The sequence below is a fragment of the Tenrec ecaudatus genome, chromosome 4, assembly GCF_050624435.1.
Source record: "Tenrec ecaudatus isolate mTenEca1 chromosome 4, mTenEca1.hap1, whole genome shotgun sequence".
Classification (NCBI taxonomy): domain Eukaryota; kingdom Metazoa; phylum Chordata; class Mammalia; order Afrosoricida; family Tenrecidae; genus Tenrec; species Tenrec ecaudatus.
The window spans coordinates 148,738,828-148,753,235 of record NC_134533.1 but is presented as its reverse complement, the minus strand read 5'-3'; the positions used below and the strand labels follow the sequence as shown (position 1 = coordinate 148,753,235).

The 14,408-nt window shown below is 40.4% G+C and overlaps 1 protein-coding gene across 1 annotated transcript in view; it reads right to left on the bottom strand.

The window, feature by feature from the left end:
- The window catches only part of ACAD11 (acyl-CoA dehydrogenase family member 11), a 110,812-nt gene that overhangs the window by 21,868 nt on the left and 74,536 nt on the right, over positions 1–14,408 (bottom strand). The window lies entirely within an intron of this gene.

Here is a 14,408-nt window from a genome sequence, read left to right as displayed (position 1 = left end):
GTTATCAAGTCCCAGGGTGACTGTCTTCTTACTTCTCAATGAAGTCAATACAGATTCGAAAGGAAGGCTAAAAACTGCCCAGAGAGAGGTCTCCAGAAAAGATGGGCCTTGGAGACTCCACGGGGCAGTTCTGCCCTGTCCCATGGAGTAGTCGCTCGCTATGCGTCAGTATTAACTTGACGGCAGTGAGTTTGGGGTTTGATTTTGAGATGCTAAAGCACTCTTCTTAGAATGGTTCGAGTGATACCATGGGAGGCCCATTAGAGAAGGACACAAGATCCAACACAGGACTCAGCAGCGCCAAGCAATATTTACCTCGTCCTGTCAGGTAAAAGTATTTTCAAGGTTTAGAGTCATTCTCTGATCAATCATGACTATGGTTATGAGACAGAACATATATATTAGCAATGCTGACGATGTAAAAGTAAAAACTGTAGCAGCCACAAGGTAGGCTATGGAACTGAGACATTTTATTTTTATTTTTTTTATGCTTTGATCATTTTGTTTGGGGTTCTTACAGCTCTTATAACAATCATATATCAATTGTATCAAGCATATTTGTACATAAGTTGCCATCATTATTTTCTAAACATTTGCTCCCTTTTTTTTAATTAAACAATTACAACTCTTATCACAGTCCATACATACATCAATTGTATAAAGCACATCTGTACATTCTTTGCCCTAATCATTTTCTTTTTTTTCTCCTCTTTTCTTTTTTTACATTTTATTAAGGACTCATACAACTCTTATCACAATCCATACATATACATACATCAATTGTATAAAGCACATCCATACATTCCCTGCCCCAATCATTCTCAAAGCATTTGCTCTCCACTTAAGCCCTTTGCATCAGGTCCTCTTTTTTTTTTTCCCCCTCCCTCCCTGCTCCCCTCTCCCTCATGTGCCCTTGGTAATTTATACATCGTTATTTTGCATATTTTTATTTTATCAAGAACAAATTTGAAGAGAGTCTGTTAATTAAGGATGAAGAGTTTGAAAGACATTGTTTACAGTTTAAGAAGTAATAAAATAAATATTCACATTAGAAAGACACAGAGTTATAATATAAATGAGCTAAATATTCATCAAAGTGAGACTCAGCAGATAGTCTTTAAAATAAGTAAATCAGGAAAGAGATAAAGCAATTTACCTGGAATTACAGTGGTAGCTACACCCAGAAACTCTTGTCTCTATGGCACAATATTAGGGGGGGGTGGGGAGAGAGGGAGAGAGAGCGAGAGAAAGGATAGGAAACAGTATGTTCTTATACATTTCTGATTTGTTTCCATGTATTAATTGGATTAATTTTTTTAAACTAGTCTATTATCTTATAAGCAATTCAATCCAAATAATAAGAAGGAAATGGAGAGGCTGGCTGAGGGAGCTGCACTTTTTTCCATTATGTTTCTCTCTGTTTCAGAAGAGCCATGGAGGCATTGGACAGCTAACAACATGGTTGGTGGTCCAGGCCCACTAGCCACTCTGCAGGACTATCAGGCCACTATGGATTGGAATAGACTCAATGGCAGGGAATGGATCTCCTTTTAACTTGGCTGTGAAGCAGCCTTGATCCATAATAACACATCTTCTAGGTGATCATGGGGCCTTGCTGGCATCGTGGTTATGTGTTAGGCTGCTATCCCAGAAGTTCAAAACCACCAGCTACTGTGTGGGAGAAAGATGAGGCTTTCCATTCCTGTAAGGAATTTCAGTTTCAGTTGCTAGGAGTCAGTTGACACGATGGCCGTGAGTTTGGGTTTCCTAGGTGATCGTATATAACTCTAAACATCCTCTATGTATACTCCATCTGATAAAAACTTAAATAGATTTCACTGAAAAAAGGAAGGGTAAAAGCAGAAGGCAGGGGTGCCTGAGGTGGATGACTCAACCTGCTTCACCAAACTCACTGCCATTGAGTCAATACTGGTGGCAGAGTAAGGACACCTTAAGCTGACAGAAAGTTTGAATCACCAGACTGAATTCTCTGGGCCCTTGCCATTAGACTCGTGAGAACATGGAGATGTGTGTGTGGTGTAATTTATGAACAGAAAGGAAAGGAGGGACTCTTTAACTCACTGGAACAGAAAATATAAAAAGAAAACATTAAATTGACCATCAGAGGTCACACTGAAATCAGATAACAGATAAGTCAGATGAATTTGTTGCCTCTGTATTTCCCCCATTAAGGATTTATTGTCCATGCTATGCATGAGCTAGAGAACACAGTGTGTTCCCCTTGCTTCTGGTAGTTTTCAACATAGTGTTATTACGAAAACAAATTGGAAATTGTTACACAGAGAGGGGCTGAATCTACTTTTCATTAGATGTAAAATATGAGAATATATACACAGTGCTATCCAAGTGGGACATTTCACATTGCCTCCAAAAGTTTGCAGTCTATGCATTACATCAGACAACAGAGGCCTTTGAGAGTAAACATACTTATGTTTTACAGCAGCCAACCATGAGTGGAGGGTTTAAATTCCTAAAGCTTGACTTTCTTTTAAGTAGTGAACTTGCTTTTCCCCCTGACCCTCCAATTATAGATTTTTTTTAATGGGCACTACTTGCTAAAATGATTTCCACTAATCTATGGATCAACCGGAAGAACATGAGGATTATTTATATGGCAGATGACCGGAGTTACAGTTTACTGTGGATCTTAGTTGGAATTTCTTAACTGAAAATCCTGGGAATTGTTTTACCTGTGAATACTCTGGCTGAATAATAATATGCAACAATGCTTTATTGTTAGGTAGAAATTATGCTAATCTTTGTCACAGTGGCTAATTTTTAATTTGTCAACTAGATATTTTTCCACTTGGGTTATCTTTGAGGTTTCAATTACAGGAAGCCTTAGCTAGTGCTGAAAGAATGAAGAATCAAGGCTATTTTACTGTTGCTTCTTGGTGGACATTCATTCTGAAAATTAGATTAAGATGATATGATTAGATATGGTATAATTTAGGGGCTCATTTTCATTTAAGAACCTTTCACTTTTTTACTTCCCATCATGGAAATAAAGAACACTTGGGGTAAATCTTTTAAGGTTTTTCTAATCTTAATTTTTTATTTTTCTAAGTTTCATTGAGTCAATTCTCACTCATAGCAATCTCACTGGTGTAACACAGGGCCTCAGACAGTTTTCTTAGCTGTCATTTTTCAGGAAGAAATCCTTAGGTCTTTCTTCCTTGGAGCTGACAGGTAGGTAGGTTCGAATGCCAGCCTTTCAGTTAGCAGTCACGCACCTAGCCATGTGTACCACCAGGGAGCCTTGATCTGCATCCTAAGATAACTCAAAACCGGGCGTTATGTTGATGAATTCCTTCAAAAGAAAACCGCTGCAGTTAACTTCAACCCTTGATTTTAAAACCTTCTTTCTCTAATATGCAAAAATACATCATTTCTCTCTTTGATATTTCCAAATAGCAAAAAATTCTTGTCTGGTTCTTTCTGTCATGAAAAAAATTTTCATGATTTAAATGCATGTCCAATAAATCTCAGGTATCAGGTAAATTTTGAAGAAACCCAAGAAATAGGGCAAGTGATTCTCTGATTCTCCCTTGCTTACTTTAACAGAGTAGTTCCAGATTTTGGAACACAAAACTCTTAACTTGGCTCCCTTTTGGGGGTCATTACATAGAGGAATTAAGGGTGAATTCATTCTCTGTAAATGTTGAGATATTTTGATTTGATCAGGATGTTTTAGAAGACAGGGAAAAACCCCTCACAAATACCTCATCTCTTGGCTACAAGTAGACTTTGGCAGATGTAGCAGATGAAACAACCTTCTTGCTCGTTTGTCATTTTAGTTAATGAACAGGATATCAAATGTCATAAATAAAACATATCTTGGGAAATCTGCATAGACCAAAGAACATTTAAGCATGTCTCAGGCCTTCTGAATGAACACAGGTGGCACAGATAAAAGAATTTTGTTTTTAATCCCAATTCTGTGGTATTTCAAAACTGCTCAGGATCAAGAATTATGTCAGCCTAAAAATGAGATCTCCCTGGCATTTAATGATGACTTTTAATTTCTTTTTTTTTACTTTTAATTGCTTAAACTTTTATAAACACACAATTATCCAACAAAACCATTCTATAATAATGGTAAAGGCGATGGAGAAAAATATTACATTGGCTTTGGATATGGTTTGTAATAAGCAAGTGAGGTGAAAATGACACACCACAGCTATTGTTAGTTGCCATTGGCTCTTACTCATGTTGATCTTATAAGTCCCAGCACTGCCTGCCAGTTTTTTTTTTCTTTTGTAACTGGCATTTTATTGGTTGTTTTGAGATCAGTACAGAGACATTATGAACAATTTGTACACAATCCTTAACGTAGTACCAAAATCCTAAAATGGCATGTAGACAAAATTTGTTTCTAAATTCCAGTGACTTTCCAGCTTTAAATTTAGAGGCAAATTTTTAAAAAGAGATAGCTCAAGTACCATTATCTTCAAATGCTGGTAAACTTACATCTTAAATCCCACTAATTCACAATTCAATGTCACACACTACACACTCAAATGTTCAATCCTTCATAGCACGTAACAAAGTGATCAGGAACACTGGACTACCACGACCAAAGCTGTTACAGAATGCACAGTTCTGACCAGAGCCATGATGGCAGAATGGTTTCAGACACAGTTCTATTAAGAGAACAAATGTGGAAACAAAGTTTTAAATGTTCAAGTCATACAAATGCATGACAGTGACTCCAAATTGCCATTAAGAATGTTTTGTATTAGGGATACAAAAACTCCCCCCCTTCCCATGGAATGTTATGTTGACACCCAAGACAGTCAAATCTTCCCACAATTTAACATCCCACTATTTTCTGGTTGTACTAAAAAATAAGCAACCAGTAAATGATTTCACATCTTAAAAAAAGCATTTACACTAAAAAAATGGGATGAATTGGGATTTCCTTCTTAAAAATGTTTCTAGAGCTACTAAAAAACTTGCATTTACAAAACAGTTGATAAAAATATTCCTCTGGATTGTACAAGAAGGGAGGCAACAGGGCCCACTGATGAGACATGACAAACATTAATCAGACTGGGCTTCTTTTTCTCCTGCTTCATCAGGGGCTGCCCTCTCCTCGTGTTTCGTTTCTCCGTTTTCAGCTGGTGAATCTTCTTTAGCTTCTTGGTCAGCTACTTCAGCCTGTCCCTTTGCTCCTCTCTTCCCTTTTGCTTGCACTTTTTTGTCTGAAGATTTATCCTTTCCTGGTGCCTTTTTGGGCTTCGTCTCCACTTTTGCCGGCGCAGGTTTCGCTGACAATCTCGCCGATCTCTTCTTGGGCTCCTCCTTCACCGCCCCTTCGGCCGAGCTGACCTTCCTCTTGGGCATCGTGGCTGTGGGGAGGGCGCTTGCAGGACGCCTTCGGACCGCGGGGCACCGAGAGCCTTCTCGACGCTGGATTGCTGGCGCTGCCGCTCTGCCCGCCACTGCCCGAGCTCGCCTGCCAGTTTTATCATAGTGTGGTATCTTCCATGTTGGTATGCTGTTGGAAGATATACCATCGGTATTTCAAACACCAGCAGGATCATCCATGACAGAGAACTTTCCGTGGATTTTCTAGACCAAGACAGACTAGGAAGAAAGGCTTGGGAATCTACTTCCAAAAATAAGTAGTGAAAACTGATATTTGGAAAATCACATTGCAGAACTCCTTTTTTTTTAATCGTTTTATTAGGGGCTCATACAACTCTTATCACAATCCATACATACATCAATTGTGTAAAGCACATTTGTACATTCATTGCCCTCATCATTCTCAAAACAGCCGCTCTCCACCTAAGCCCCTGGCATCAGCTCCTCATTTTTCCCCTCCTTCCCCACTGCCCCTTCCCTCTTGAACCCTCGATAATTTATAAATTATTATTTTGTCATATCTTACACTGTCCGACGTCTCCCTTTACCACTTTTCTGTTGTCCAGGCCCCAGAGAGGAGGTCACATGTAGATCCTTGTAATCGGTTCCCTCTTTCCAACCCACCCTCCCTCTATGCTCCCAGTACCACCACTCACACTACTGGTCATGAAGGGATCATCTGCCCTGGATTCCCTGCGTTTCCAGTTCCTATCTGTATCAGTGTAAATCCCCTGGTCTAGCCAGACTTGCAAAGTAGAATTGGGATCATGATAGTGGAGGAGGAGGAAGCATTTAGGAACCAGAGGAAAGTTGTATGTTTCATCGTTGCTATACTGCACCCTGACTGGCTCGTCTCCTCCCTGAGGCCATTCTGTAAGGGGATGTCCAGTAGCCTACAAATGGGCTATAGGTCTTCACTCCGCACTCCCCCCCTCATTGTCTATGATAAGATTTTTTGTTCTGATAATGCCTGATACCTGATCCCTTCGACACCTCACGATTGCACAGGCTGGTGTGCTTCTTCCATGTGGGCTTTGTTGCTTCTGAGCTACATGGCCGCTTGCAGAAATGTTGAATAACCCCCTAAGCAAGGGTGCAGTTAGGCCCTCCAAATAGATAACCCAGCTTTCTAGAGAGACTCAGTCCCAATGAGTCAGTAGAGGCAGCTTGAAACTGGTGATGCTGGCTTATTCTTATTAGCCTCTGAGATAGAAAACACAGGGCTTGTCCCCTGCGCTCTGTGAACCACACACAAAGTACCACCTCCAGCTTCACAAAAATTCCACAGAAACTACAACCCACAGCAACAGTCACTACAAGAAATCTAGAGAAACTAATCACAATGTCTGAAGAGGACTTGAACCTAGCGACATATATAGAAGAAGTGGACTTTGAACAACCACAGAAAGAAATCTTAAGAATACTGTTTAGAATCATACAGGATATGAGGAAATCAATACAGAAGAAGGATGGAAAAATAGAGAGAATAGAGTCCACATACTGAAGGGAAATAAAAGAGTTAGGGGGCAATATAGCAGAATCAAAGGCAAGGAGACGAGACCTCACCAATAGATTGGAAGAAGCAGAGAACTGTATCAGCGACCTTGAAGGTAACCAAGTAGAATCCAACAAATGTGAAAGATAATCAAACAAGCTAATTAAAGAACCTGAAGAAAACATGAGAACAATGGGTGATGCTATGAAGAGATACATTATCTAAATAATTGGGATACCAGAGGAAAAATGTAACCAAAAAAAGAAACTGTCAAAATCCCGAGGATATTTCTGGAAGAAAACTTCCCCAATATAATAAAAGAGGATCTGGGACTCTTCCAGGAAGCAGAGAGGACACCAATGATACTGAATCCCAGGAAGAACACACCAAGGCTAATTATCAACTTTGAGGAAAAGGATAAAATCATAAGGGAGCTAGAGAAAAAATGCAGTCACCTATAAGGGTAATCAGATAAGAATATACTTGGACTTATCATCAGAAATCATGAAGAAGAGGAGAATGGAGTAGCATCTTCAGATAATTGAAGAAGAAGAATTGCAGCCCGAGACTCTTTTACCCCACCAAACTCTCCATCAAGATAGAGGGGGAGGTTAGTGTTTTCTCAGATAAGAAACACTTTAGATACTACACAAAAATAAACCAGCACTACAAAGATCACTGTCCAAATCACTTTGGACAGAAGACCAACATCCACAGAACACAATATGAGACCACTGCATAGTGCAACACTTTCCAGAAGTCATGCACTGAAAGCAACACTCAAGACATCTTTGACCCAACAGAGGGAAAAAGGCAAGTATGAATCTTCCACACATAAACAACATACAGCCATGAAAGGAGGTAGGAAAATACCTAAGACAAAAAGTACAAGATGGCAGCAAAGAATCCAGGGATGGATGTAATTATTCTGAAATCAATGGTCTGAACTCACCCATTAAAAGACAAAGACTAGCAGCCTGGGGTAGGAAACAAAACCCATCAATCTGTTGTCTGCAAGAGACACAGCTCATAAAAACTCAGGTTGAGGATTAAAGATTGGTGAAAAGTATGCCAAGCAAATAGCAATCTAAAGAAATCAGAAGTTGCAATTCTAATCTCTGACAAAATCAATCTCAAGGTGCAGGACATAATAAGAGCTAAGTATGGGCACTACATAATCCTTAAGGGAGCAGTATATCAAGAGCCCATGAGCATAATACACATGTATGAACCCAAAGAGAGATCCACAGAGTTCGTCAACCAAATCCTTCAGAAGATAAAAAGGAAAAGACAGAATTGACAATCATAGTAGGAGACTTCAATACACTGCTCTCCAAAGAAGACAGATCAATGGGAAAGAAGCTAAGCAAAAGGCTACAGAACAAAATGCTACAATCAGACCATTCGACATGATTGATATATTCAGAGCACTCAACCCAAATGCAAAAAAGCCCCAACAAACAAAACACATTTTTTTCAAGTGCACCTGGCACGTATTCAAAAATAGACCACAGGCTGGGGCACAAGTCAAGCTTGAGTAAATTCAAACATATAGGGGTCACACAGACTTCCTACTCTCACAACCATGCCCTAAAGCTGAAAACCAACAGCGATTTTCACAAGTGGAAGAATAACCCATGCTCATTGATCAGAAGACTCAATATTCTAAAGATGTCAATCCTGTTCAAAATCCCCTATATATTCAAGGCAATCCCAATACAAATTCCAACATCATTTTTCAAAGAAATGGGGAAAAAACGTGACTACCAACTTTATACGGAAAGGGAAGAATCCCAGGATTGGCAAATAAATCCTCTGGAAGAACAAAGTAAGCAGGCTTGCATTATCTGACTTGAAATCTTATTATACAGAGCCACAGTTGTCAGAAGAGCATGCTCCTGGTACTACGACATATACTTGGACCATGATAAGAACATAAAATACAGAAATAGAGAAAATCAGCACATAGAAAGCTGATCTTTGACAAAGGTACCCCCAAAATATCAAATGGGAAGCAGATTCCCTTTTCAACAAATGGTGCTAGAAAAGTAGATATCTGTTTGCAGAAGACTGAAGCAAGACCATTACCTCACTCCATGCACAAGAAAAAATTCAAGGTAGATCACAGACCTTGAAGTAAACCCCCAAACTATTAGGATCATCAAAGAAAATTGAGACAAAGCTAAGAACTTTAGCTCAGGGAATACATGGGCTATCAGAAATTAGGAAAGATATAGACCCAGAGGAAGACAAAATAGATTGAGTAGGACATTCTAAAGATAAAACACTTTTATACATCGAAAGACTTCATCAAGAGAGTAATAAGAGGTCCCTCGGACTGGGAAAATGTATTTAGTAGTGACATATCAGACAAAGGACTTATTACTAAAATCCACAGAATCTTGCAAGCTTGCTACAAGAAAAAAAATGAATAGTCCACTGAGGAGGTGGGCAAAAGATTTGAACAGATGATTTACAATGGAGGAAACTCTAATGGACAACAAACATATGAGAAAATGTTCTCGATCATTAACCATCAGGGAAATGCAAATCAAAGCAAACTATGAGATAACACCTAACACCTACAAAGATAGCCCAATTAAAAAACAAACAAACAAACAGAAAGCAACAAATGTTGGAGGGGGTGCGATGAGACAGGGCCTCTCATACACTGCTGGTGGGCTTGTAGGTACGTACAGCCACTGTGGAATGTGATTTGATGTTACCTAAAACAGATGGAAATTGAGTTACCCGAAAATCCCAAGACTGGGAACCCAGAAGAAATAAGAAACAGACCACTACTAGACATCTGCTCGCCAATATTTGTCGCTGTGCATTCTACGGTCGCAAAAAATTTGGAAACAGCCTAAATTTACATCAATAGACAAAAAGATTAAAAGACACTGGTATATCCACACCATGGAATATTACAAATCTCTACAACATAGTGGTGAGAGGATGAAATACCTCATCTCCTAGAAAGAGTTGGAGAATATTATGCAGAGTGAAGTTAGCCAAACACAAAAGGTCAAGTACAACATGAGTCTAGTGAGGAAAGGTCAAACAGCAGAATGAGCATGGGGGAAGGTGCGCAACACACAATTCCTGGGCTGAGAACCAGATATTTTGGCAGGAGCCCAATGATTCATATGCCATTAAAAATGAAAGAAGATGCAGAAAGCACCTGTGCTGAAAGGCATCTTCTCCGCCCCCACCCCACCCCACCTCCCTGACCCTCATTTGCCTTTAAGGCCCACAGAGGGGTGGGGGAAGAAAAACTAAGGTAATTGAGTGTTAGCGAACTAACCAACCCAAGGAGAGAGTCTCGTTTATATCTCCACAGGAAAGGGAGAGGGAGAGTCGTCCTTATTCCAGCGTGCCAATCCACTCCTGAGCAGAGCAGCTCTTTCCCAGAGATGACAGCAGGGACGGGGGACGTGACAACCTCTCCCTAGAGAACAGCTCTGAGGATACAGTTCAGGGACAGCGACTGGTCTTTCCTCCCATCAGTGATGGGAGCGAAGCCACAAAGGCCCTGAGGAACTCCGATTGTAGACTTCTGACTCCGGGGTAGCAAGTGGCACTCCGCCATTACTGGTTAGGGGTTCCTCACAAGGGGGCCACAGTCTAAGGGGGGTGCGGGTGCGGACTGCTCCATCTCCGACTGCAGGAATAACAACGTAGACTTACGGGAAACTGGCTTTTGGGACATGAATGCAGTTCCGTGTCATGATCCTTGTTAGGCTGTGGCTATCTGTATGTTGTTGTAGTTTGTTAATATTTCATCTTATTATTTTTTGTGTTTTGGTGGTGTTCTATACAAGAAATGCAGGATGGGCAGTCTTACAGAGACAGCGGCTGGACCAATGTTTCCTGGGGGCTTGGGCATGGGGGGAGGTGAGTAGGGGGCTAACAATGACGGGACAGGGAAACAGTAAGAGTTCTAAAATGGACCGTGAGGAGGGTGTAGTTTTCTGGATGTGTTTGATCAATCAAAGTGTATCTGAGAGAATTACTGAGAGGTGGTGTAGGAGCAGAGTAGAAAACAAAACCCAATATATATATATTGTGTATATATAGTATACATTTGTATATATTATATATATATTTGTGTGTATATATATATTAAAAACACATACAAGGTGAATTCAATATGTAATCTCAGCATTAAAGAGAAATCTCATATTTTCTAAGTAATAGTTAATATATATTTCAGTATCACTGATTTTTCGGTGATCATGTAATATAAGGGGAGTTCAAACATTTGTGGAAAATAGAATTAAAAGAGAATTGAATTTTTCATTAACCCTTTGGAGCTCACTATATAGCGTAGTTCAGTCAGCTTGCTTTTCAAACCTGTACTCATCATCAAGACAACATTACAAGAGGAGTGGGGAGAAAAGGATGTGCGAAGGCCATTCAGAGGCAGGGATGCTGCTAGATATGGCAAATAAAGGGGCAGACCAGTTAGAATTACAATGACTCGGTTCTTTAAGACATGAGAACTGGAAGAGAGATACAGAAACAGAGGGAGCTAAAGAAACAGCAAGAAACACTTGGACAAGTTGCTGAAGCTCAGGCACAACGCAGCTTTCTCCACTCGCTGTTATGTGATAGCCTTTCATGTTTAATCAAGTGTCCCCATTATCATATCTTATCTAGTTCTCTCTGGGAAGAAGAAAAATACAGGAAAAGATAGCCAGAGAACTAGTTTCACACGATTCACGCGCAGGGGGGCGGGGGGCTCACTATGTGCTGCCAGAAGAAGCTGGGTCCTGAGACCTGATGCCTCAAGGTCTAGGTATGTGCTTGAATTAGAAAACTGATGTACACATTCAAACAATGTGAAGATTATAGAATTTGAGCTGATTTCCAAGAAGGGACTTCTATTTATAAAGAAAGCATAAAGTTGTTGGGTAGGGGGAGCAAACAAAGGAAAGGGACAGGTACTTTTAAATAACCATAAAACTACCAATCCCAAGAACATTCTTTATTAACTAGAAAACTATTCTTCATTTTATATGGAGAGAAAGTCTTCCTAAACAAATGGTAATTGAAAAACTGAATATTCATTTGCAGACAAAAACATAGGATCCATACCTCACACTTTAAATAAGTCCTAAGCCAAATAGATTAAAGGCCTAAATGTGAAACCTAAATTTGTAAGAGTCCCTGTGAGAAAACATAGGGACAAAAGCTAGGGGTCCAAATTTATAGCGTAAATACACTATCAAACATAACTAAAAGTAAACAAATAACATAAGATAAACTATATAACTAAACCTCCTAAAAATTAAATATTTATACTTAACAAAGGGCTTTTACCAAAGAGTAAAAAAAGAGATACAGACTGGGGGGAAACAAATCTTTGGCAATGATAAAAAGGGACAAGCTAGCTAGGGAGGGCAGAATATTTTCATAAGTAATAACAGAGTGTGATATGCACAAGAGTAGTATGTTTGATTCAGTATAGTAGGATTAGGGGAAGCATCCTGGATTAAATAATGTGGAAGCTCAGACTTGAATCCTGAACAGGGAGTCCCAGTGGAGCTGAAGGAGTATGCCAGATAGGAGCTACACCATGTGCCAAGGGTCACAAATCAGTCTTGTGTATATATTAGGTAGATCGATAAAAGGCATTGCATAATCACTAATTATACAGGGTGGAATTATATAGGTCAGTCATGAAAAAAGTATAGCAGCAAGGGCAAGCAAAGTGACATATTAATAAAAAAGGCTAGTAGGAGTCTTCCCTCCCTCCCCCAACCACATTTTCTTAGTACACAATCCAGACATAGTATTGTTGTGCCAGAAGGAGATCAATTAACCCCCACAGAACTTTAATGAAAGTTAGTAAGCCTTTATTAGCTGGCGGTCACGGGTGGCTAGAGCCTAATTCTCCCAAGACTCCGAGTGCTTCGAGTGGGAGACTTTGATACCCGGCATAGGGCAGAGGGGTCACTGTAGAGAGAAAAGGGTGACTTGGATACAAAGGCATAGGGTGCAGGGGGCCACTCAATGTATGGAGAAAGGGGGAACTTGGACCAGGGGTTTAGACACATTTATCAGCAATTTAGAATACAAATGGTGAGGGCTCAGCAGTTACGGAAAACGGCAGTTCTAAGAGGAATGACAGGATTTGCAAACTGGCCACACTGGGCCAGTACAAAATGGCTATCCTCAGGCTCCCTGAAACAACATCGTTACCCTGGGGTTAGCTGCGGCGGCGTGCTACAATCTCATCCAGTAGTTTAGTCATATCAGCAGTGTTGTGCAATCATGAACACAGTTTCAAAACATTTCTTCCTTCTTGTACGCCTTGATATCGGCTCCCCATTATTTCCCCACCTCCCCTGCTGTACCACCAGGAACCTTCTTCTATTTATTGTCTCTATAAATACACCCATCTTGTGCTTCATATATTGAAAAACATTGAAATACATAAGAGAGAATCAAGAAGGCTACCAATTAAAATATTTATTGAGCACATACTATTCTCTGGTCCACAGATATCTCTGTGAACAAAGCAAAGCAAGTCTCCTTGTACTGATGAAGTTTCTATTCTAATACAGAGTGAGAAACAATAGACAGGAAACATAATATAAATAAGATGCATTTGAATACTCGTGCTATAGGTAAGGTGGGTGGGAGAGAGCCCCCAAACACCTTCAATGACAGCAACTCCTGCCAGGAAAACATATGGAGAACGATTTCTCCCTCGGAGTCAAAATGGAGGGTGGAAAAGTGGAATGAAAAGAGGATGAACTTTCCCCATCAAGTTTCTGAATTCTCTTTACAGAGTAGTCAGAGACTGCCTCAGCGGGGAGGTGGGGATAGAGAACAATGAGGGCACTGGCTTTGTAAAGATAAAGAGGAACATCCCAGGGAGCTAAAGGATCCTGCAAAAGCCCTAAGCAGGAATGTGCGCTATGTTCCAAACAGCAAGGTCAGTGTGGCAGCACAAGTAATACACGGAAGGGGGTCAGAGAGGCAATGGAGAATGGACGCAGATTAGATGGCAACATGGAGATCACTCCAAGCATTTACTGGAGCTTTGTTTGCGCATTTCCTCCTGCCCCAATGCAGGGGTCGAGAAGAACAAGGGGTAACAGATAAGGAAATACCAAATAGTCTAACCTGGGCAGAGAAAACATTGAGTGCCATGTCCTTCGAGAGGCTGCAAGAGACGAAAACAATCATCAGTCACAGCAAGAAGAAGAGAAGCCGCCTTCCAAGGAGGCTGTTCACAGGACTGGCCATGCTCTGGTCATAGCAACTCTGCGTTCAGTGAGTTCACATTGGTCTCCACAAATTGACCATGGTGGGAATATTTATACCATGGAAAATGTTACAAACATAGTTGTGTGTCTGTGTGCACGTGCGCCCCTGGGTGCTAATCTGTTGTTATTAGTTGTTACTGGGCTGATTCCAACTGATGGTAACTCCATGTACAGAATAGAACTGCTTAGGGGTTTCAAGGGCTGATTTTTCAAAAGTAAATTACCAGGCCTTTCAGCTAAGG